We start from the raw sequence: 25,004 nt of genomic DNA on the forward strand, positions 1-25,004 counted from the left end.
GTCACACAGCTAGTAAGTCAGTGGCAGAAATGAGATATGAACCCAGGCAATCCAGCTCTAGAGCCCAGGTGCTCACTCCACGTAACTTTTCTCCTAGGAGGCAGGGTTTAGACGGGTCTGGATGACACCAGGACCCTACACACAGCAAAGCAAAGAGGAGGTGTCCAGGAATTCTGTGCTGGGCTGCTGAGCAAGTGGACCTGCCTCAAGGAGGGGGACCCTGCTCTCTAAGCTGCTCCAGGCCCAAGGCAGCAAGTTAACTCCACACATCCCAGCCTCCCTCAGACTCACTCTACCCCAGCGCTCAGCACCCAGCGTCCACCATCAGCATCCACTTTGCTGCAGGCTCCCGAGGCAGCGCCTTATCTTCCCAGATTGCGTTGGGGTTTCTCCTGGCTCCCTGTTCCGGAGGGCCTTTCCACTTTGCTGCAGATCCTGTCGCCCTGCACGTTTCCCATTAGCAGGGCGGTTAGCACTGATCCATTTGCATGAGCACTGAGGCCCCCAGACCCAAGTGAGCCATGGCTCTGCTGGGCTGGGAAGGCGCTCCCTCTGCCCGCGGCCTTGTCTTGAGGTCCTCAGTCTCCTCATCCTTAGAGTGGGGATGACAACCTCACGGGTTTCACATGACTGCTGTGAGGACTCCACGCAATGATACGTACAAACAGTGTGTAATCAGTAAACTACTATACCTAGGCGGTATTACTATTACTGATGTCCTTATCACTGCCATCAATCCTTGCAGTTAAAGAAAAACAGGTCCAGAGAAAATTCAGTTCTGTCGTAGCAGTTCCGACAGCAAAAAGGAATAAAACCTCGTTCCTCTCTCGAGGGACCACCTGGCAGGATTGAGCCGGGAGCTTCCACCTGTTCTCTCATCCAACTCTCACAGCTTCTCTATGAGACAAGAATTGTCCCCATTGTACGGATGGGAAAACTCAGGTGCAGGGATGTGAGGTCACTTAACCAAGGTCACACACCTTTCCGTGGCTTTGAAACCACGTCTGCCTGGCTGCATAAGCCTGGACTTGCTCTACTGGACCACGCTGCCCCCAGACCCAGCCTCCCTCAGACCCAGGTCTCCCAGGAAACACAGTGAAGACAGTGACCGTGTGTGGAGCTGCTGCTGACCCCAGTCCCAAGACTCATAAGACAGACTGACAGGAAGTGCTGTTGTGCAAAATAGTACAAACGAGCGCCAGCATTTGTCAGACCCTTACTAGATGCCAGCGTTCTCATGAATTCAATCCTCACAACAACCCTATAAGGTAGGTTATCCCCATTTTATTGAGGAGGAAACTGAGGCACGGAGAGGTGGAGTGACTTGCCCAAGGTCACAACTAGGAAGTGGCAGAGCCAGCACTTGAACCTGGGTACTCTGGCTCCAGGTCTTTCACCCTTAACTTTAACCTCGACACACAATACTTGGAGATGCTAAGAGGTGAGACATGTTCATGCTATCTCACACGTGCACACATGCACACGCACTCACTCACACACACACACACACACACACACACACACAACCACAGCATTCCCAGCGATCCAGGCCACTCTACCTTCCACAGCCCGGCCCCATCTTCCACTCTACGGTAGCTGGGATGTCTCTGGATGAGAATACCTAGGGGTAGCTACGAGCCTGGTTCCAAGGCACCAGGTTCCCAAGGCCGCCATGGAAGGAGCCATCCCCGATGCACGGGACGTTAGGCGGCATCGTGGCCCCACTGCCCTGTCAGGCCTCGCAGCTAGTCAGATACCATGGGCCTCAGACTGAGCTCACGATGTGAGGACTTAGCACTGCTTTCTGAGGTGCTCATCATAGTCCATCTGTTACCCTTCAGAAAGAACTCAGTGGTCCTGGCCGAGCTGCTAGGGAAGCAGACACATGGGGCTGTAAGTGTCCTGCACCCAGCAGACATGCGTCCCCAGCTTTCAATTGTCTTTGGGAGGATCAAAGTGCCCCGGGTCTCTCAGCTTCCTCCTTTCTCCACGGATCCTGGTGTCTGGGCCCTGTCCCTCTTTTCCAGGGACAATCTGAGGACCCAGCAGGCCCAGGAAATGCCCAGCACTCCATCCATCCAGTGCCCAGACCTCAGAGCCATCCGCTCCCATCCTCAGCATCCCAGGACTCAGGCTCCTCCAAGACCCAGGGGTTCACCTGGGAACCCCAACACAGTAGCTCCAACACTAGTGGCCTTTGTAGATGACAAAGCCTTTCTGGGACCTCGCTTCCAGGGACCTGAGGAACCGGCAGAACTGACCCACAGACAGAGGCTCTGTCCACACAGGCAGCCCAGTTTGAAAAAAGGAGGAAAAGAAACTATTCTGCAGGTTTGGACACAGCTGCAGGGAAAATAGCCTACGAAGTGCTGAGCCCAGAAGCCCAGGCTCCATCATCTCATTTATCCATTTGTCCCTTAGATCCATGCTCACTGGACTGAGAAGCCAATGAACTAAACTCAATCCAAGACGAGAATTCTAGCGCCCGAGGTCTGTCACTGGCTTTCCACGTGACCTCAAGAAGAGCCTTCCCTCGTGGGCCCCTGTAAAATGAGGGGTTGGCCTCTGTACCCTCCTAGAACTGAATGACACAGACGTCAAGGGCGCTGGTCCAGCACGGCTCTGCTCTTATCAGCTCCAGATTCTTGGAGAAACACCCAATGGCAGCCAGGCGTGATCAGAAAGGGTGGTCCTCCGTCGTCTCTCATTCCAGTTAGCCCACCTCTTGTCCCTTCTAGTAAGAAAAAGGAAAGCGGACTGACTCCGAGACAGGCTGAGAGAAGATCCACAGGCCATCATGAATCTGCCAGGGGATGGACCTGTTGGCTGGAAGCCCCCAGCCCTAGAGCCAAGCAATTGTCCCCTTAATGAAAGACATGCCCTGGCTTATGGAGCGAGCCAGTGGGGACTGACTCATTTACACTCAGACTGTGAGCCAGGCTCTGCTAAAGAGCCTGCTTTCTGGCTCAGGGAAAGACGTGGACCTTTTTATGGAAATGACTTGAGCTTTCTCCCCTGGGGAAAAACTATATTTTTTTCCTTGGTGAAGTAAACCAAGCAAGATTCTGCTATAAACTCCAAACCAAGAAGTTCAGGTCTCGTTCCAGCCTCCTTCCCTGGGTTCCCTCCTCATAGTCTCCAGGCTATGGGGACAGCGGGGTATAAAGGGACAGGATTTCTCAGGTATAGCTGCAGCTCCCATGACCAGAAGCCTGCGGGAGGCTCCGGAAGACGACGGGTCAGGATGGGTGGGAATCACCCCAGAGGCCCGTCGCCTTAGACCCCCTCACCGCTCCAGCTCCCTGCTGTGCCGCCTGCTCCCGAACCGCCATCTCTAGTCTAGAGAGGCCCCAATAAGGCCTCAAACTCCAGCCCCTCAGATGGCCCACTAATACCTCAAGCTCAGGACATTAGCACTGAGCTAAGGCTCCCCCTGTCCTGACAATCGCCCCAGCCAGAAACCCCAGCTTTCTCCCCAGCTTCTCCCTCTCCCTTACACCCCACGCCCAAGCAGTCCCCAACTCCTGTCAACTCAAACTCCAAGGAGCCCGCAAATCCATCCGTTCCCTCCCACCCTCACAGCACAGCCCAGCCCAGGCCACCCAGCTCCTTGCCTGGGGCGCTGCAGTGGCTCCTAACGCACCGCTCACATCCCCTCTCCTCCTCCTGTGTACCCTTCACACGGTGGCTGAGGGGACTGGGCTAAGGCCCCAGTCTGACCAAATCTCTCCCCTCGTCAATACACCAACGCGGCCCCAACAGCCTGAGGAATGAGAGAAAGCAGCTTCCGTGGTTGGACAGGCCCTGTGGACACCTCGGAATCTCCTGATACACGCCATCACACTTCACGTCCTAGTAACACTCGCCTGTTTGTAGTTCCCCCCATTCCATGCTGCGTCCTGCCTTTGTGCCTTTCCACATGCTGTCCCCTCAGCCAGGAATGCCTTACCACCCTCCTCCTCACTTGATAACCCCCACAGGCCTTTTGAGGTTCAGCTCAGGGCCATCGCCTCCTTCAGAAGACCATCCCAATGCCCAGGTTGGGGCAGGGTCCTCCCCACTCCTGTGCCAGTAGAGCCCCGGGCGACTTCTAGCAGGGCACACTGTCTGCCCCTTATCTGACGGTGCTCTCACCCTTGGTCTGGTCTCCCCAGGGCTTAGTAGGAGCCTGGTACATAGTAGGTCCTCAGAAAAGGCTGGCTAAACTGAGCTGAACATTTTCAGAGCAAAACAAGGAAAAAAGGAGGGAGTTCGTGAGTTCACATGTTGAGTCAAGCAAAGCCCCAGGAGCTCTTTGGACCAGGTTCTGTGCCATAAAAATCAGTCATTTAACAGAATTACAGAGTGGGATCGAGAGTGACAAAGTGACATGTAGCACCCAAAAAAATGCCTGGAACTGACTCAGCGTTCAATGAGACCTTGAATGAATGAATGATGAATGATGAATGATGAATGGAGCACTCAAGGCAAAATCCAGCTGCCTCTACCCCAGTGAACCACTAACCATACAGGAGTGGCCAACTTTTAATCCTGTATTAAAAAGTCATGATTGGAAATTCCACTGGCCCGCTGTTCTTCTTTACTATAATTTACCCTCCTAACATTAAAAACAGCCTTTCTGCGTAACCAGAATCACTCCTGCTCTCTGGCATACTCAATCTGTCTTGTTCTTTCTAGGGACAAGGACATTCCTCCCTGTCCAGCTCCCTGCCCCCTCACCTCCCTGCTCCACACAGCTGGACCTATTTGGCCTCACTGAAAAGATCTAGATCCTTCTCTGGCCTGAAACTGGTCCTTGCTGGACAGCCATGTGTATTCCTATACACATCCTCACAGGACTTAGGTAGGGTCGAGATAAGCCAACCTCAGCCTTCCTGCCTCCATTTTCCCTCAGGGAGCCCCCAGTCTGACAGGGGAGACACAAGCCACCCCACCCCTAAGGAGAGGGTGATCAGAAACCCTAGCCCCACACACCCACTACAGAAGCGGTGGCTGTAGCTGCAGTCACACACAGAGATGATGGGCTTTGTGGGAGGATGGAGGAGGGGTGGGGGAGAATAGGGGGGAGTCTCTGCTCATCCTGTTCCCAATGACCCAGGCAAGAGGCCTGCCAAGGGCCCCTCCCACTGAAAGAAGCAATCAGAAGAACCACATGTGTATTTGCATAATATTTGCATTCAATTTGCTTCTGATTTACATAACTCCCCTAGCCTGGGCCCATCCTTTTGGGCAGTTGTCTAGATGAACACATCCCTCCTGTCCTGGAAAGTGCCAACCTCGTCTCGGCACCTCTGAAGCTCCTCCCTTAGCCTGCCTGGGTCACTCAGGGCATGGCTTGGAGAAGTGGCTTCCTAAGGACCAAGCAAGCCAGGCTGGCCAGGGTCTTGTATAAAGACACACAGCTGAGACAGAGCCCAAGGAGAGGTGGGAAGGGAGGAGAGATGCCCATCAGTCTCTACATGCGACCTCTCCCCTCTCCCCCTTTCCATCTCTCCTCCCACAAAGCACTGGGACAAGTAGAATGGAGACTGGAAACTCTGACTGCGGTGGTGAAACCAAGGAAGATTTCATGAAGCAAGTACTTGAGCAAAGCTTTCACGGAAGAGTAGAATGTGAAGAGGTAAATGAAGACCACAACCACAAAGGTAAGGGACAGAGACCATTCACCCACAGTGTGGCTTAGCCAGCCATCCAACAAACTAGACAGACGCATAGATACATAGATAGATAACAAATGATTGATAAATAGAAAATAGATAAATGATTGATAGATAATAGAAAAGAAATGATAGACGACAGATAGATGATAAATGACAGATAGATGATGATGATCATGATAATGATGATAGATAAATAGATAGATGCTACTGCTAGCCTAGCTCTGTGCCAAGTACCAGAAATGCAGTGATGGGTTAAGCATGCTCCCTCTAGCCAGTGAGACAGACAAGCAAGCAATTAATTAAAATTCAGAGTGGTGAGTGCTATGCTAGAGAGATGCACAAATTGTTGTGGGAGCACAGAGGAGGGGACTATTAATTCATCTGGGAAAGGTGATGTGGAAAGATGTGGAAGAGACGGTGTCTGTTTGAACTGAATGTCCTGAAGGATAAATAGAAGGTCACCAGGGAAAAGCATTCCAGACAAAGTGAGGCATCAGAGGGAGTGGTCTGAGACAAGGCATGAAGGTATGGATGAAATACGAAAAGGCCAGGCAGAGAGGGGGAATTCAAGGAAGGGACAGCGAGACTGAAACTCAGGAGAGCAGACCAGGCCACGGAGCTCCCTAGTGGAAGGACAACTGCAGAGTCCAGAAAATACCTCTGAGCCACAAAAGGTTCTTACAGATGCTTTGTAGACAATACCTACAGTTCCAAAGAGACATTTCTAAACTGGAAGGCTAGGAGATTGGGGAGGCCACTCAGAGAAATAGGGTAGGTGAGGTGAAGAAATGATATGGAAAGGAAATGGTGAAGGATGCATGGATGGGTGGATGGACAGATGGATGGAAAATTAGATCCATTATCTGCATATCATACTAACAAATATCAGCTGTATTAAATTGGTGAATGGGTGGTTGCTGGTGGATGGATAAGCATATATGATGGAAGAAAGGAGAGAGGAAGGAAGGACGGAAGGAAGAAACAAAGGAAGGAGGGGAGGAAAGGAGAGAACGAAAGGAGAGGAAGCAGACAGGCTGGTTGGAGTTGAATGCGGATGAACGGATGAGCCAAGTGTGGGAGAGGAAACTCCTCATCTATAACCAGATCTAGGAAAAGTTAAGATTGATAGAGAAGATAATTTCTCATCTTGAGGGAGACGCAAAGATCCTATTGACAATAGTAATGGTGATGGTGAAAATTTACCTTTGAAGACAGTGCTTAAATTTGCAAAGAACGCCTACATACTTGTTTTGTTTCATTGAAAAATTTGAAAAATGTGAAGCTCAGGATGGACACCCTGTACCTGCCTCAACTGGAGGTCGCACAGCCATCAGCACACCTGGCTAACTCCAGCCTCTAGGGAACAGAGTGACAACAGGATCGAATATGTAACATAGGTAATGTCCTGGAGAATCGGAGCGGTGGTGGCATCAGCACAGCTTCAGTCCATAACCGGTCAGTGACAGCAAAGGTCTGACCCTCAGGCAACCTTTGGGTCCAGAGGTGGGTGGGAGGAAGAAGGAGTGTAATGAGGGATGAGGGTATGTGAAAGTGGGGGCACACACCTCACCTACACCAAGGCCACACAGAAGGGCCAGTCCAGGCAAGTCTGACACGACCAGAGCTTGGCAGAGTAAACTGAGGAGGCTTCCTGGAGGAGGAGACACCTAAGCTTAGGTGAAGAATGGTGCCTTTGCTGAGAAAGGGACACCAGAGGAGGAGCAATTTTCTGGATGTGAGAGGGAGAGGAGGCTGAGGAACTATGGAGTTGGGAAATTATAAATTCAGTTAGGCACCAATTGATCCTGACATTTTTCTGTCCACATTTTGGCTTGTCCAGATCTCGCCACCTAATGGACCTGCCCGTCCCCTTCTTTCCATATACTCCATCCACCTACAAATCTGCCCTGCCTTGGAGCTCTCCAGCAGCAAGGGTGAAGTGGTAAGGAGTGACCAGGGACCATGCCCTGGAAAAGCAAACCCACAGCTGGAGGGAGGAGGCTCCACCCACATCAAGCTCCAGCCCGTGCTGACGTGTCTTTCTGCACGTCCTGGGCCAGCTCAGCCACCTGCCCCTCTTCCTCTTCCCCAGGCTTTCCAGTCAGCATGCCGGCTGCCCACATTCCCCAGCTCTCCTGTCTATTTGGAAAAGATTCCTGTCTCCTCCATCCAGAAAAAACAAAGTTAGCTGTGTGACCTTAGTCTAGTCAGGAGCCTCTCTGGGCCTCAATTTCTTTGCCTATAAAACAAATGTAATAATCGCAGCCATGTCTGCCCCACAGGGCTCTTACGAAAATGAAAGCAACTGCAAACTGTCACCTACTGTACATCTGTTAAAGGTAAACAGGTTTTTGATGTGTCAATAGAAACCAAATACAACATAATTACATTAAACTGATTTTTAATTTTCTTCTCTTTGCTCATGGTAGTTTTTTAAGCATTTTACAGTGACTAAGAATTACTTATTTAATAAGGTGAGAAAACCAAAGTTTGAAAAAATACATTATACTTAGGAATTGAGAAAAGTTTAGCATTTTCTTGTGAGGATTCCCTTTTATAGATATTATTACTATTACCTGTTGCGTCTCAATGATGATGACGGATTCTTATCCTCATCTTACGGACGAGACCCGGGAAGACCAGGTTATTTTCCCAGACACACACAGCCAGTTACTGGCTGAGCCAGTGACGAGCGACAAAATCTTTTGTCTTCAAGTCTAGCGATCTTTATAGAACAAACACACTTTTGTATGACACCTTCCTGATATTGACAATGCTTACATTCAACTTGAAATGATCATGTGTGTCCAACTGCCACATATCTAAAGATACATACAGTGAAATTTCAGTTATCTGCAACCTTTGATTAAGGCGCTATTCCAGATACCTGAGCTTTTGGATAGCTACAGATTTAAGCATTAACTTTAAGAAAAAATTACTCATTCTCAGAAATTGTTCTTTAAAAACATGATACTTTTTCTCTGACTTCTTAATCAGAATACGCAGAAAGTCATTTAACCTTTTCTTAATGCCCAAAGGCAGCCATTCTAATCCCAGCTGGACCTGTGCATGTAACCTCATCACACCCCTTCCTTCTCTGACCTCCATCTTCTTAATAATAATAACTAATATTTATTGAGCACTTACTACATGCATTGTTCTAAGTATGACTCATGTCATCATCCTAACCCTGGATGTTGTTAGTCCTGTCTTATAGACAAAGGAAGGGAGGCAGTGAGAGGTTCAATGACTTGCTCAAGGTCACAGGGCTGACAGGCCGTGGAGGCAGGATTTGAACCCAGGAGTGGGGCTCTGACAGCGGGACCAGGTTGCTCCAGCCCTGGCAAGAGGGCCTCATCTTCTAAGGCCAAAGAGGCATTTGATGGGCACAGACGCCTACCCCCAGCACAGGCGGGGCTCCGAGAGAGGGCACACCCTCCTCCAGAAACTCCACATGGCTTCCACAGGCCACCGCGGAGGCTTCATGGAAATTCTTTCTTTTTCTCCCTGGCTCCCAACGGTTGCCACAGCTTACGAAAACTTAAAGATCCTCAGCCCTTCTCCTGTCAGCCCTCCGGCCCTGCCAGTTCTGAACTTTATACCTTCAGCCTTTTTCTGGCTCTCTACAAATGGAAAAAAAATCATTCTTAGGATTGATGTCTGTGTGTCTGTTTGTCTGCCCATAGGAAAAAAAAAAAAAGACATTTTGGCCCTCCCCTCAACTCCCGGTTGCATAACACCGGAAGAGACGAGGAGCTGGACAGAAACTCAAGGAGGTGGTCACAGCCTGCTGCCCACCCACCCCCACCCCGCCATGGGCCACACAGCAAACCCCTCCGCTGCCCAATCCTTTCCCCTGCCCGGCTGCAGGGAATTACTGTTGTGGCCTCAAACCCAACCTGGAAAATGTGGCATTCCTGCCCACCTTCCAACCCCATCGCCCACAGCTCACTGGCATGAGCCCTTTTTTCCAGACACACCAGGCTCCTCATTGATCTCAACACATGTTTCATGCTTTCCTACCTCTGTGCCTTTGCCCACACTGCTTCCCCTCCAGGAAAGCCCTCCTTTCTTCTCTCCCTGGATCCAAATCTACCATCCCTGCTGGAGACAGCACCTGACTAGGACCTACTGTGCCCAGCAGTGCTGGGATACCGTAACCAATAAGGCGGGTGGGGTCCCTGTTCTCAAAATACTTGTTACAAAGTCATTCAACAATTGCACATGGTGAAAAGACTTCCCTGGTCCTTCTGTGCTCATGTCCCCTCTCTCTGGGGTGCTGCCACCATCACCCAACAGTGCTCAATAATAACGTCTATCTCTCCCTTCCATCACCACTTATGGAGAGTCTCTTAAATTTTTAAGGCCTTCAACTCAGCTCCTCTAGGGAACCTTCCAGAATCCCCCTGTTCAGATGCAATCACTCCTTCCTCTAAACTTACTCCCCGCTGGTTTAGGGGGACCCTCTCTGTGGGCAGCCCTGTGCTGAATCTCATCATGGCACTTACACAGTGGGTGTGATCCCTGGTCCCCACAGCCCTGGGGCCTCTGACCACAATCCCCTCCCACTTACCCCTGTGTACCATACGAAGACCATGATGTTTGACACATGCCCTGTAGTAGCAAGGGGCAGAAGCATATCAGTGGAGCCATGATGTTTTTGGGGCCCATCTGATGTTGCAATTGTGCCTTAAATGTCTCAGTTAATTGCACGGATCTAAAAGTCTGTGCTGAGCAGCATCATTCTTGTGGTTAAAGTCAGATCATTTTTAATTTTCTTATTTTGCTCAAAATTGGTATCTTGGGTAGTTGTTCGATATTTTCTTCTTCTTCTTCTCCCCAAAGCCCCCCAGTACACAGCTGTATATTCTAGTTGTGAGTGCCTCTGGTTGTGCTATGTGGGACGCCGCCTCAGCATGGCCTGATGAGTAGTGCCAAGTCCGCACACAGGATCCGAACAGGCAAAACCCTGGGCCGCCAAAGCAGAGCCGTGAACTTAACCGCTCGGCCCCAGGGCCGGCCCCCTCAAAATCTTTTTAATAGTTTGGAAGGGGGTTGCTTGACAGGCAGAACACAACATGGCGAACAGACACAGCTTCAACCAGCAAAAACCATCCTGCCATTTACTGCCCTCAAAATTGTTCAGAACTTGAAACAATGAAATTTTTCATTAACAACTGTCATTCAAAGATAATTTGGTAGGACTGAGGAAACCCAGCGAGAAAATGGCCGGGTCAGGGTGAGTCAGTGCTCACTGCAGAGTCAATTTAAAAGGAGGCGAAGGCTAAACCAAATTCTGTAATTATGACAAGCTCTGAGGACGGGGCAAGACCTCACAAAGATAAAGAAGATCCAGTCCGAGATACAATCGTGTCTCAAAATTCTGGGAGAAACTGTTCAGCTTTCCTGGGGTGTGAGCTCCTTAGGGGCAGTTACTGCCCAGCCCTGTGTTAAACAGGGCGGGTGGGCGTGTGAGCTGGCAGGAAGAGAGACGGCTTTGCCGCTGAGTGAAGTGGTGGTCTACCGTTGCCGCCAGCCCACCAGACGCTCCTGTGATGATCCCACAAAATGACCACCCAGGCAGCTGCCGGCGGGTGTGCATGGGCAGCCACCTGCCACGCTGCGGCTGATCTGCTCTACTCAGCCAATCGCTTCAGAAGCCACTGCCCCAGGTGCCAGAGCACTTGATCCCACATCAGAAGGGCAGGTCTCGTGGTCCAAGGACTCACCTCCCTCAGCAGACTTGTGCTTGGCACACTCCCATATCTACACGCAGAGAGTGCTCAAGACTCGTCCAACAGACCTGCGACCAGAGGTCCAGATGTTGTGCAGAAAGTGGAACACCCCTGGAAGCCGAGGCGTCCTCGAGATGGAAGAACTCTCTGCTGCTGCTTCCAGCCCAGCCCCTGTCCCAGACGCCATCACCACAGGCAGGACTTCTCACGGCTGAGCTCAACATGCAAAAGCCAGTAACTGGAAGAGAATCAGGACCACTCACATGAACATTAAGAGGTCCTTCTGGAGAATGGAAAACTGTAGAAGGTCATGGTTATTACTATTAACTAATAAATGATTATTAGCTTTAGGAGGAGGAGCAGACAGACTCATCACATCCTTACAAAAGACAGCAAATAGTCTGGCGACCATTAAGTGACTTGGGCCCTGGGGACTGGGGCTGCCGGAGAAGTTGGTCCCTTCCATCCCGCTAGGAACCTCCTTCCTCGAGTGGATCTGATCAGGAAACACTTAACACGGTGCAGGAGGAAGCCAACTACTTCTGCATATGCTTGAAAATGTCCATAAGAAAAAGTTTTTAACGAGTGTTCTCAAAAATTCAGAGGCTAGTTACAGCTACTGCTCCTACTTTTTAAATACTGTTGAAGTCTTTGCGGTTTACGAGACTGTTGATTACCCTAGGCTTAAAACTACTCTCTTTGTAGTATACGCAAAATAAAGATTCTTGTGTGATTGCAGAAAAAAGAAGGAAAGGAAGGAGGGAAGAGAGGGAAGAGGGAGGAAGGCAGACCAGAGCAGAGGGAGGCACAGCAGAAAGAGCAGGAGCTTTCGCAGGAGCGGAGTCAAGATCCCAGAGCTCCACCACACTCTGGCTGGGTGACTGTGGGTAGGACTGTGGTACTCTCTGTGCATCTATTTCTTCTGGAAAATCAGGATGTCATCCCCCACAGGCTTGTCATGAGGCTATAATTAAATAAGAGATGTTGAGTACTTCGCACATAGTAGGCACTCAAGAAATCCTAATACAAAATAGATACATTCAGGAGAGTCTTGGCTTTACAAAAGAATTCACCGCAGGGTCCCCTTAAGCCCTCAGTCCTGCGAGTGCATTTTAAACGGGATTGAGTTTGCAGAAACCCATTTGCACATGACTTTTCAAGAACACAGCAGCCCAGGCTCTAATGAAGGCAGGCAGATCCACAGAGAGAGCGCCCTGGACAGACTCTCTCAGATCCTGTCCAGCAGGATGCTCTGAAAGACTGGAGACTAAAAACATCTTCTCTGAAAACCCACAAAGACCCAGTGGCTGCCCTCTGGGAAGCCTTTTTTCCGTGCACATTTGGAAGGGCTGTGGGATCTCCAGCTATGGGTCTAGGCTTATGAAGACAATAGCAAGAGGCTAACGACATGAGCTAACGTTTATCGAGGGCTTCCTATGTGAGAGGCGCCGTGTTAATGCCCGTGCATTATCCTGCACAAGGCGGTAAAAGCGAATGTCTGTATTACCACAACAAGTGCTTTCTGACAAAAGACGTTCCTATAATTCCTCACAAAGATCTCACGAGGTATTACAATCTCCGCTGGTTGTCTTTTTTCAGTTAGAGAAACTGAGGCACAGAGTAGGTAAATCATTTGCCCAAGGTGACCCAGCTGTAAATGATGATTTATTCAAACCAGCCTAGCTCTGAAGCCCAGCCCATTACAGACCCACTGCTCGGCGCCCCATACCCGCTCCTTACCAGCACTAGATCCAGCAGAGACGGGACTGTAGGGCAAAGGGTCCCTGCAGGAGGCGCTGCCCCCACCACCGCCCCCTCCTCATCTCACTTAGCCCTCCAAAAGCTGTTGTCAATTGCACTGAAGTATTTACAGCAACCAGCGACCGCTGACACCTCTGGCCACGTGGGCTATAATTTGATGCTCAAGTTGTTAAACAGCCGCTTTCGAGAGCTGAGCTCTTCACACATGAGTGTCTCTCCCAAGAGCCGGGCTGGCTGCCTCTCGGCTGCTCCTGCCGCTTGCACACCTCTCCTGCTGGCCCCAGGCGTGCACACATGGGCACACATGCCAAATTCACCATCACAGACAGACACCTCTTTATACACACAACGACCATCACAAAATGCCCCCAGCTCTCTGTTCAGGACACACCTACCAACACTCATGATATGAATCACAGACTCCCAACCCACCCAGTTCACACACCTCTTGTCATCAACACACAAGACGCCACAAAGACAATAGCTGAGGATCCTCTGTGTAAAGCAGAATGCACAAGTGAGTGATTGCTAGTCACGCCCAGCCCATATCTACGTCCACGGAATATGCTCTCCCCACATAACCATTTATGGGGCAATTATCTACGCACTCATCTCTGCACTAGTGTAGACAGAAAAGTACTAAATATATTTCTTCTCTGACTTGTGCTAAATGCTGACTTGAGCTAAAGCTGTCACTTGGATGTACCTGTATCTGATCTTTGTTTTATTGAAGGGGTGGGTGTGTAAGGAGTTCATTGTGCTGTTCCCTCTATTTCTGCATATGTCTGAAGATGTTCATCCTGGCATGTGTACCTAGACCTCTGACTCGACATCTGTGTGTTTGGGTCTGTGTGTGCAGTGGGGTGGGGCTGGGGTTGAGGGGTGTGCATGTGCTCACACACTAACTAGCATGCTCCTCTCTGTGTCCATTTGTACAGAGCAGACCCCGCCCTCTCCCCAGGAGTCTTTGCAAAGTAGGGCTGCCCTCTGCATAACTAGCCAAGAGCAACCACATCAGAAACCAGATGCCCATGCCACCCCGCCATTAATGTAGCAATGGTGGGGAGCAGTTCTAAAAGAGGTGAGGGAGCAGGGGATAAGAGGGGGTGAGGGTCATGAGGGCAGAGGAAGAAACTGGGGCGCATCAGGCCAGAGGAGAAGAGATGCGGGAACAGGTGCTCACCCCTAGTCACCGAGGAAGTGGCTCAGAGCAGCAGAAGTTGGCAGCGGAGCGTCTGAGGAAGACACAGGTTGCCAGCCTCTCCGGGGCCCTCCAGGGTCACCAGGTCTGTGAAGACAGGGATCAGCCTTAGCCCCCTTCCTGGAGGTGCTGAGGCAGGGGGCCCAGGAGGCTCCATGGAGTGGTGGCCACAGAGTGAGCCTGAGGCCAGAAGGCGCCCTGCAGAGCCGCCTGCATATGGAGGTCTGGGCCTGTCCCAGATGAGGAGATGCAGCCTGGACACAGAGATAGGTCAGAGAGATAAAGGAGGAAAGAGAGGGAGACAGACGAGGGATGGAGGTGGGTGGAGCGAAAAAAGGATGTCTGAGAAGGATGGATAAGAAGACGAGGCCCGAGGGAGACCCCGGCTGTGCTGAGAGATGAGAGACAGGAGCTCTCTTGCAGCAAGAGGGGATAAAAGGACTCAGGACTGCAGTCTCTCCTGCAGCCTCGGCAAGCCCTGGTGAAAAGCAGGCCCTGCCCTGTGCACGTCTAAACTGCTGCCAGTCCTCGGGCCTCCTCCCTGGGGCCTGGAATGTGCAGAGCAGGGGGAGAGGCGAGCACACCTCCCTCAGCCGACCCTGCAACAGGACCCGACCGGAGGCCCAAGGAGGAACAGGACACAGGGGGAAAGAAGACCTCATAGCCCCCGGGGGGAAGGGAGCACGTGGACCCATGGAGTCAGGAGATCAGTCCTGATGCTGCCGTTGACAGTGCAACCCTGCAGCAGCCATGAGACTTTACCAAGTCTCTTCCAGAACATCATGGCTACACATGCCCATCTCAAGGCCCTGTGAGGACTAAATAAGACAACAGGGGTGGAAATGCTTCCTAGGGCAGTCTGGGAGCCTCCTCATGGATGGAGATTGCCAGTAGGGGAGAAGTCATGAGACTCAGGGTAGACAGGCCAACCTCAAGATTTTATTATTAATACTTTTGTATGCTTATGTGTCCTGCCTCATCCCACAAAGGACTTGAGTTGACTGAGAGGGCAAAAGCATGACAGACTGACTGAAGGACAGATGGGTGGATAGAGGAATGAAGACAGAGGCAATAAGGAGCAAGAAACCTCCAGGGAAAGAAGATCGTTGATTCAGATGTTCAAGTCAATGTTTATTTTCTAAGCATCTGCTATGTTTGGTTTCAGGTGACTTCACCCAGGAATAGAAGGATGGCATATGTGAACTTATTCCTCTCGCTGTTCCTTTTCCTCCTGCACATACAGCTAGATGATATTTCCCAGTCTCCCTTGCAGCTAAGTGGAGCCATGTGACTTGGTTCTGGCTAAGGGAAGCGGTCAGACGTGGTATTTGCCACCTGCAGACCCGGCCCTTTAAAAACATCTCTCCCAGAATCCTCCATTCTCTCTCCTCCTCCACTGGGTTTAGAAGATGCAGCAGAGGATGCCAGGAGCCAAGGACCGGGGTCCACAACCCCCAGTGGTCAATAATAGGATCTGTTACGTGGGAGCTCCGGAAATTTGGATGGGAAAAATTTTATCTTTCTTTTTACAAAACTCTAAACTGAAATTCAGCATTTTATTCAATTATGAAGGGAAGCAACAAACCACGGTAATATTCCTCAAAGCTGTCGTTTTTCCACTTGTAGAAATCGCAGGTACTTTTCTATATCATGTTAAGTTGTTGCAGAAATATCAAAAGGTCATTTATGAGGAAAACATTCTGCAATTGTACTGTTAATCCCATGGCTATTTTTTAATTTGTTATATTATTATTATATCAGAAATGTATTCTATTGTTTTCTCACACATACTATCACAAAACTTTAAAAATATTTTGATACTTGAATTTCAATATAATTGATTTCTTTTATAGTCCTGCAAATTGGATTTTGAAAAAAATCTTTATTCTTGGGGGTCCATAGGCTTCACTAGCCTGCCCAAGGGGGTGCAGGGCACAAGAAAAGATAAGAACTCCTCCCCTAGAGAATGATGGAGCCCCCAGACAAAAGGACCTGGGTCTCTGAGTGACTGTGGGGAGCAAAGTACCTCACACTGCCACCACCACTGATCTGACATTTGGATTATGAGATGGATGAAAAATAATCTTTATTTGTTAAACTACTAAGACTTTGGGGACTGTTTATTATACAGAGGGGAGTCCTTGTGGCTACAGGAGGAGTGCAGGGTAGACTTCTTAGCTTAAGTTAACTCTGGACTCACCCTGGCTCTCTCAAATGCCTTTGTTCATAAAGGATGGAATGCCCTGGATGCCCTCCCCTCACACCCAACCTTCTACTGTCCAAATTCGCCCAAACCTTCAAGGCTCAGATCAAACGCCACTTCCTCCAGGAAGTCTCCTGTGCCTGCTCTCCCCTCACAGACCTCATTGCCCCTGACCTGAAGTACCAAGAGCTGGCAACTTCAGACTCCGAGCTTCCACAGGGGTAGGAAGTTGGATAAATTCCCCTCCTGTCACCCAACCTCCCCCCACCCCTACAGTGCGCCTAGTCCAGTGATGCCCAGCCACAGGAGGGCCAGTGAATGCCTGCCGCATGGGAAGGACTCGGTGGTCAGGGACCTGCCTGTCCAATTCAGCTCTATGACCTCAGCCTGGTTCAGGTCCACACAGAGGATGCATGTTTAAGGAAAATTAGTGATCCAGGGAGGTGCTGGGGGAGAACCTAGTGCTTTCCCACACTGGGGCCTCAAGTCCCCTTCTCTGAGATTATTTCTGCCCAGTCTGAGTTTCCAACCCATATATTTTATCCTCTAGGTCTCTGTAGTTCGGGTAGCCAGATGAGACTAGAAGTCACGAAGGAGTTAAAAAGAAGATGAGTCTTGAAACCCCCTTGAAAGATACCTCTTGTGGTCCCAGCTGAGTTAGCCTCTGTCCCACACCTGGAAAGCCACTCCCTCTGCCCACTCTCTCTTCTTCCCACCCTGCCCACCTCCAACAAGCCCTGGGAGCCTGTGCCCTTGGGCAGGGAGCACTTGTCTTCTCTGCGCAGCTCTGGAAGCACAGGCCTGCTCCCTGGACAGCCGCTGCACAGTGGAGAGTGGGGATGGTGGGGAAGCGTCTCTCTGGCCTCCTCCTTTGCCTTCAGAGGTGCCTGCCAGCCCCAGCTCCCTTGGAATGGAGACGAGAATGGAGAAGAACTGAACATGAGTAAAGGCCCCGTCCCCTCTCTTCCTTCAGGTTATCTTGCTACACTGGGGCTCAGGCCCTGCCCTGGACACTGGGGTCCCTCCTCCCTCTTCCCAACCATGCTGGGCGCCAGAGACCATTATTGCTCTATTAAGGGTCAAACTTCTGAATAATATTAACTCCACTTGTCCTTGGGCAATGCGACCCACTTTTGGAGCAGTTCCACACACATGGTGCGTTCATTCACTCACGTGCCAGGCCTTGCACCGAGAACACAGTAGTGCATCAGATCCAACTCTTGCCCTCAGGGAGCTCCCAGTCTGGTGAGGGAGGTAGAGTGGTAAGCAGAAAATAATACACCCCAACACATTCTTTAAAAGCACCAAGGACAGGATCTAACCCCAGGTTTGGGCGAGGTGGGGGCAGAGGCAAGAGACAGCTTCCTGGAGGCGGTGACATCTGAGCTGGGAGTGAACCAGATAGAAAGGGAGAGAAGGGACAATCAGAATCACTGGCTCTTGGGTTCATCAAAGGATAGACTCTTAAACTCCTAGAATCATTCTTTTAATGAACAGCTATTTTTTGTGCCAGCTGCCATCCTGGGCAAAGAGATCTGAGGGACAGCCTGGTGATGAGCTCATTTCATTTCACAGAGAGGGACACTGGGCCCAAGAGAGGATGGAGTTGCCCCAAGATAGAGTTGCCAATGTGCATGGAGGTGGAGGGGTGGAGCAAGGCCTGTGGCTGGGGTGGGAACATAGACACAGCAAGGCACTCACAGCCCCACCCCAAAGATGCCCCAGCCTCCACAGACTCAGGTTCCTTCAGGAAGCCTCCCTCCCCACCCTCAGCCACCTTCTTGACGTTGTAAACTCCTTGTCCCAGAGCTGCAGGGTGTGTCCAGGCTTCTCTTCAAAGGACCTCTGTCTCAGAACTGCCCTAAAGGGCCAGAGGGGAGAGGGATGGAGCAACGACCAGTGCGGGGGTGGGGAGCCTGCTTGGGAGTCAGAGCTAGGGAATCCACAACAAGGACTGGACAGCCTCAGCCCCTAATCTGTGCAGGTAAGCCTTGAGACCGAGAGCACAGGGCCACCGCGGTCAGCCCAAGCACGTGTCCTGAGCAGGGATCCGCCGCGGTCAGTTCAGGGTCCTGCCTCTTAGCGCACGGTCGGGCCTGCTCAGAGCTGGGTCGCCCCATTGGCACAGGGTCTTCCCTTTAGTGTAGGGTCTGCCCGCTTTGGGGCCAGAGCGTCCTGGTTTGCAGAGTGAGCCTCTAACGGAGGGTTTGACCAGGGCGGTGTCGCCTCAGTCAGCGCCACCTAAGCTCCGGGTACTCCGGGGCCAGCGGCGCCCCCAGGTGGCTGGGCCCCGCCGGCGCTCGCGATGCGGGTGGGGCGGGTTTCAGGAACCTCGCTCCTCTCAGGCTCGGGCAGGGAGCCTCGCCACTCAGGTCCCGCGCCTCGCCCTTCAGGAATTGCTTCTGCTTCGGAACATTCTTTTCACGCATCTTTGGGGCTCCTTCTGCTCGCAGAACACAGCTGGGTGCGCGAGCGCATCGGAGAGGGAGAATCCTAGATGCAGGCGCTGAGGAGACAAGTCGGGAAACTCCAGCCCCAGCTCCAGGGGGAGCGACGACAGAGCTCGGTCCTTCCCCTCCAGCCCCTCCCCAGTCCCCGGAGCCTCTGTCAGCCAACACCCACGGTGCGGACTTGTCTCCAAGAGCGGCGGTCCGGCCCCCCCAGGGTTTGGGTAGCTCCCGCTCCGACCCCACAAAATCTGAAGTTCTCCAGTTTGGCCTGGGACTGCGGACCCCGGGGGAAGGAGGCAGAGCCGAGCCCCTTCCCCGCTCCGGCTTTGGGACTGTTCTCCCCACACCACGACCACCACGTGCACAGGTTCGTTCTCCAGCTCCCAGGGAGTGTCCTGCCTCTCTCACCTCGGGCTAAACACTCCAACACTCCCCAGGGCTTCCCAGAAACGGAGAGGGGTCAGGGTGAACAGAGACAGGAGTCAAAGGGCGCTGTGGCAGAGGCTCCCTCTCACACTGGGGGCTGGCCTCCTACCCCAGGCCCCCCATCCCAGTGCCAGGGCACCAGGGCAGAGACACAACCGGCAGGCTGCCAGGTGGGGATTCACCTCACTCTCATTTCCCACCCTCCACCAAGGAGACAGGTTCATGCAGAACCGAAGGACCAGGGTGTCCATGGAGACTTTGTCACCCCTCCATGGCCCTGCCAGGGGAGGAGAAATCTCAGGGTCCTAGGGGGAAGCCCCTTGGATCCAGAAAGGAGGGAGCCAAGCCCCCTCCACTCAGCTCCTGTTCGAAGTGGAAGCCCTGAGACGGCCACCTGGGCTGTGTCTCCGGAGTCCCAGCCAACCTGTGGTAGGCCAGCACTGTCCCATCCTGCATCCTGCATCCTCACTGCAGAGGGACAGCCAAGGGAAGGTGGAGAATGCTTCAACAGACTGGAGAGGGGAGCTGGGAGAAGTCACTGACCCCAGACCCAGGAGGCGAGTCCAGGCTAACAGATTCCAGCTCCATTTCTCAGACAGAGAAACTGAGGCTCACTGAGGGCGAGCAGTACCAGCCCAATGTCCCAGAGAGTCAGCACCCTGGCTAGAATCAGGAATCCTCTCCCCTCCTCCCCTTTTCTACCCCCAGTATTAGATAATTAATCATCTTCGGGGTGGGTGCTAAAATGAAGACCGAGAGGGAGGAGGAAAGAGCATCAAACTCTGATACCTTCCAGGGCTAAGAATAACCCAGAGCCCCTATGCTGAAGCCCAGCAGATGCAGTCGCTGGCCTGCACCACCCCCCAACCCCTACCCCTAAAGCCCCAAAGATCGGCCAGCACATCCGGACCTGGAATGAATAGCTCCAGCCAGGGAAGCTTCGGGCCTAGAGGGCCCGGATTTTCTTCATCTATTCTCCACTGTGTTAAAGGTCTAGAGTCGGGAGGGGAGGGGGGGGGGGCCGGGAAGTAGGGCTTGGAGTAGCCAGATGCGCAGAGTGGCTGCAGATTCTCCAACAAGACTCATAGAAGCAGGGAGAGAAAGATGCTCCTGCCTGGGAAAACTGAAGGCCAAAGCAGCGATTTACTGTGAACTCTGACCACTCCCCTCGACCCCTTTCCTGCCGCCAAGCTGGTGCCCAACCTTCTTCACGGCCTGGAGGAAGGATTCTGCCGCCTTCTTCAGCCTGGGAACCCAGAGTGGCAACCCAGAATGGGACGACCGGAAGACTCTCTTGCTCGCTCACACTCCTCTGGATGTCCGCCAGCACCTGGTTGACCTAAGGGCGACCTATTTCATCGCTGATTTGTCTTGATAATTGTCTGCTCTCCCACATCTCCATCTCGATTTTCCTCCCATCCTGCCTCTGGGAAGGAAGGAGGATTCAGAAGCATCCACAGTCCAGACGACACTGAGATTTCCCGAGGGTACAAGGGGAGATGCTGGGTTTTCAGTTTCCTCAAAATATCTAGCTGAATGCTTTAATTATCGATGCAAGTGCATAGAGGCTGCAGGCTCCAGCTTTACATCTGGCATCTGGCTGACTGACTCTGGGCAAACCCCACCCTCACCCCTCCTCCAAACCTGCTTCCCCATCCGGTCAATGTTAGCCTTGGAAACCTTGCAAGCTCCGGTGTTAGCGGCTCTACAAACTGCACCCACCTCCTTGCTGCAGGAGGACAGTTTCCTGGGGACGGAAGGGAAGGCTCCAGAGCCTGTAGGACTGCCCACAAGAGGTCCCTCTGTGCAGGCTGAAGGGAAGGGAGCTGGCAGCACCTGGCAGGAGAACAGGTCAGAAGCCAGACAGTAGAACCCCTTGACAACTATAGAACAACCTGGATCCATGTGAACCTAAGGCAGGCTAAAGGGGCTGAACATCAGCAGGAAAGGGAGGAAGCAGGAGCTTCTGGAGGAGGCCAGCCTGCTCCACTGCTGGTCAAGTCACCAAGCCCCCTCAGCACCTTCACTGGGTGCTCTGTATTCCCAGCTTTGTCTGCACTGGGGAAGGAAGTAGAGAGAAGGTGGAAGATTCTAGTCTTTGCTAGAAGAATAAGCGAAGAGGCTCCGAACTCAGGCCTTTTCCTCCCCACCCCTGCAGAGACCCATTCCTAACCCTGCCTCCCAGCCCTCCACACCCACATCCCTCCAGCCTCCGCCCCAGCCAACTGAGGGGGGACCACACTCTCCGACTCACACTGCCACAGTCACAAATATACACATTAGCACACAGGAGTCACTCACAAATATTCACCCCCAAGCACACACACTGATACACACTGGTCCCCTCTCACACACAAACATACACAGTCACAGATCCCAAATTCCCAAAAAGCACATCACATCTATGGGATGTGATACCTGAACCATCATCATAAAGTGGAAATCGACCATCCTTAACCCTTGAAACACCAAACATTTGTTTACCTCAAAATGGTGATAATCACTTGTTTTGACTTTCCCTTCAGTTCTCAACTACTGAGTTAGACGGCTTGTAAGGACGCTAGGCAGATGTTTGCTGCTTGTACCTCCAATACAAGGCCCAGCACACAGTAGGTGCCCCATCAATATTTGTGGAAGGAAGGAAGGAGCCAGAGAACAAAGAGATCTCCCTGGCTGGAAGCAAAAGAACTCGCCTGTGTTTGATCCTTACCAAGTAACTCCTCAAACAGGCAGAGCCCTGACGCTGGCCTCACACTCCTCAGACGGTCAACAGACAGACGGACAGCGGGACCGAGGTGCGCCGATCAGAGGCCAGAGCTGCGCCTGGGGCGCATCAGAACCAGGAGCGGCTTCACAGTCCCTCTGTCCTGGCATTCTATATCGAAGACCCACGGGTTTGCAAAAAGGACTGGCCCTCGATCCTGCCGCCTGCCTGGGGGTCCACAAAGCGTGGCTGGCTGGGGCCACCGAGGCGTCTGGAACTGGGCGCAAAGCCGGCGCACCGGTGTATCTAGCCCAGAGATCCTATTCCTTGTACCCGGAGTCCAGGTCCTTGGATCCACTCCCCGGCTCTGCAACTGATCCGCTCTGTGATCTCGGCCTGGTCCCTTCCGCTCCAAAGCAGGAAGTGGAACCCTACGATCCTCAGGGTCCTGCTGTCTGGGTCTGAGGCTAATTTAAGTGATAATCTCACCAGCTGCCCTCTTTGACTGGGTGACTCGTGGGGAAGACAGAACTAGCCCCAAAAGACTGGGACATTGGCATGGAACTCGCAGTTGAGACGCGAACCCACAGGGCCCAGGAGAAGAGGTGGCCCCGAGGGAAGGAGCAGATGAGGCGGAGGGCAGGTGGTCCCCCCACACCCAGCCAGGACCGGCACATCTGCATCTGAATGGGATGGGGCATCTAAGTCAAGGAGCCCGAACAGCACCAACACCTGCTAGGCAAGGGGGGCGCAAAGCGAGGCCCCTCTGTAAACGGCGGTGATTAACTTGCATAATAAGCCCCACTCCCGTTCCCTCAGCGCCCCCACCCCCGACTCACACACGTTTGGCAGTATCTAGATAGATCTTTTGAAATACGCTTTACAGGACCGCAGTGATTTTCAGGAATCTAAGGGATGGATTTAAATGTTTTGTTCCCCCAATAATTCGTCCTTCCCAGTTCTAAGATCCGTGCAACCGCAATTGCAAAGATACTTCTTTCTGCGTAGACAGAAATGCCCCAGAGGTGAGACCAGCCTCAGGCGATTTTCCAACGTGGGGGCGGGAGGGGGGGAGCACACATCTCCAAAACCCCAGCTCCCCACCGCGAAACGCGCGGGACCCCTGCAGGGCAGCTCCGTGCATCTCCGCGGTCGCCCGCGCGCGCGTGCCGGCTCTGATGCGCACCCCGCGAGAGCCGCGCATCTGCGAGTAGCTGGGCGGGGGGATGGGGGGCACACGGGGACAGGGTGAAGACCCGGACTCTGTCGACACCTTCCAGGAAGACAAAATTGCGGCGCAGAGGCTGGCGTGGCCGGGAGGAGGGCACCTGGCGCCGAAACCTGCCGCATGAAGAAAAGCAAAGGCGCAGAGAGCGAGCGACTTCCGCTCAGAGTCCGTGTGGAGCGAAAAGAGAGCGCTCCGCAGAGACCCAGGCTCAGAGCTGGGAGCGAAGCGAGGATCGGAAATAACCCCGAGGGTGTCGGCGCCCAGTCCAGCCCCGGGGCGCAGGCACCAGAGGAGACCGCCTTCCTTCTGCAGCAGTCCGGAGCCTCCGGGCCTTGGGAGCGGCCGCATTCTCCGGCCGCACCGCTCGCTCGGCTACGAAAGGAGGCGGCGCCAGCTCCGCCCCGCGCCGCGCCGCGCCCACTAGCTCGCGGAAAAATTCGTTCCTGAAACCAGAGCTGGGAACATCTGTCCTCCCCACAGCTTTCTGTATTGGCACGTGTCTATGCTAACCTTAAAGAACAGAATAATTCCGCTCTGGAACTCCAATTAACATTTGTTTTGTTCACAAATATTCTGATAGACGAAAAGCTTAAGAGGCTGAATGATCCCTACGACCTCTGCCCACCTTTAGTTCCCTGTCACCGTTTCTCCACAAATCTCAGAACGCCAGCCCCAAGGACGAATGTAAGCTGGGTTTGATCACCCTGCCTGTCCTCCTGGACGCATCTCCAGGCCCTGGCTAAGACGACCATTTGGACCACGTATCGGAATCATTTAGGCGCAAACCCAAACTTGCCTCGTTTTTCTTTGGCGGGATGCGCAGGGTTGGAATTAAACTCCGAATCCGGTCCATAAAGACCCTTTGCGCGCAGCCTCCTCCCACCACCCTCTAAGCTCGAAATCCTACGAGGCACGCTCCATACTCAAAATCTTTTCTCCCTTTCTCTCCCGAGGTCCCTCGTTTAAACAGCGTCGGCGCCTTTATTCGCCTGACCCTATGCGGAGGAAAACCCGCCTGATCGGTCATTGTCTGGTCCGCGACCGCCCCCACCCCCGCCCCAATCAGTGTCACAAAACGCCCCTTTCAACAGATTCCAAACCCTCTTCACCCGGGCTCACCGAGCCTTCGACTTCATTAAGTGCGCGCTACGGCGGCGCTGGAGGAGGCGAAGTTTAAATAAACCGGAGCGGAGAGGGAGGAGGGGTGGGCCTCGGGTGGGGGTGGGGGGGAGCTGCTAGTTGAAGGGAAGAGAGAGAAGCGTTTTTGAAAAGGGGAAAAAAGTCATCAGGGGAAAAGCGCTTTGTAACCACGAAGACGCGCCCGCTGTGGCGAGAACAAATTGGATATGGAGGGGAAGTGTCCGCCCCCACCTTAACTCCCGCTCCTGGGTGGTCCGGGGAGCCCCAGGAGAAAGAAAGATGGGGAGGAATCGGCGGTGAAAAGAATTAACCACTTTAATTGGGCTGCAAGAGAGAAGTGGGGAGAGGCTCACCGACGTGCCTCGATCGCCCAAACCAAATACCCTTCAATAAAGTAAAATAAAATGTCTGCCCTTAGCGGTGGCTGAGAGACGTGCGTCAAAGTTTGAGAATCAAGGCCGTTCTCAGCCATAGAAAGTAAATCTGCAAGATGGGG

General features: G+C 52.5%; 1 long non-coding RNA gene across 1 annotated transcript in view; it reads right to left on the reverse strand.

The window, feature by feature from the left end:
- LOC139045315 (uncharacterized) overlaps nt 1–13,250 on the reverse strand; it is a 78,660-nt gene extending 65,410 nt beyond the window's left edge. Inside the window, exons 1-2 of the long non-coding RNA XR_011503406.1 lie at nt 13,136–13,250; nt 11,390–11,633 (exon numbers count right to left, since the gene is read on the reverse strand). This is a non-coding gene — a long non-coding RNA (uncharacterized lncRNA). The remainder of the gene's footprint in view (nt 1–11,389; nt 11,634–13,135) is intronic.
- Between the last annotated feature and the right edge of the window lie 11,754 nt (nt 13,251–25,004).

The sequence above is a fragment of the Equus asinus genome, chromosome 5, assembly GCF_041296235.1.
Source record: "Equus asinus isolate D_3611 breed Donkey chromosome 5, EquAss-T2T_v2, whole genome shotgun sequence".
In the NCBI taxonomy this organism is placed as follows: domain Eukaryota; kingdom Metazoa; phylum Chordata; class Mammalia; order Perissodactyla; family Equidae; genus Equus; species Equus asinus.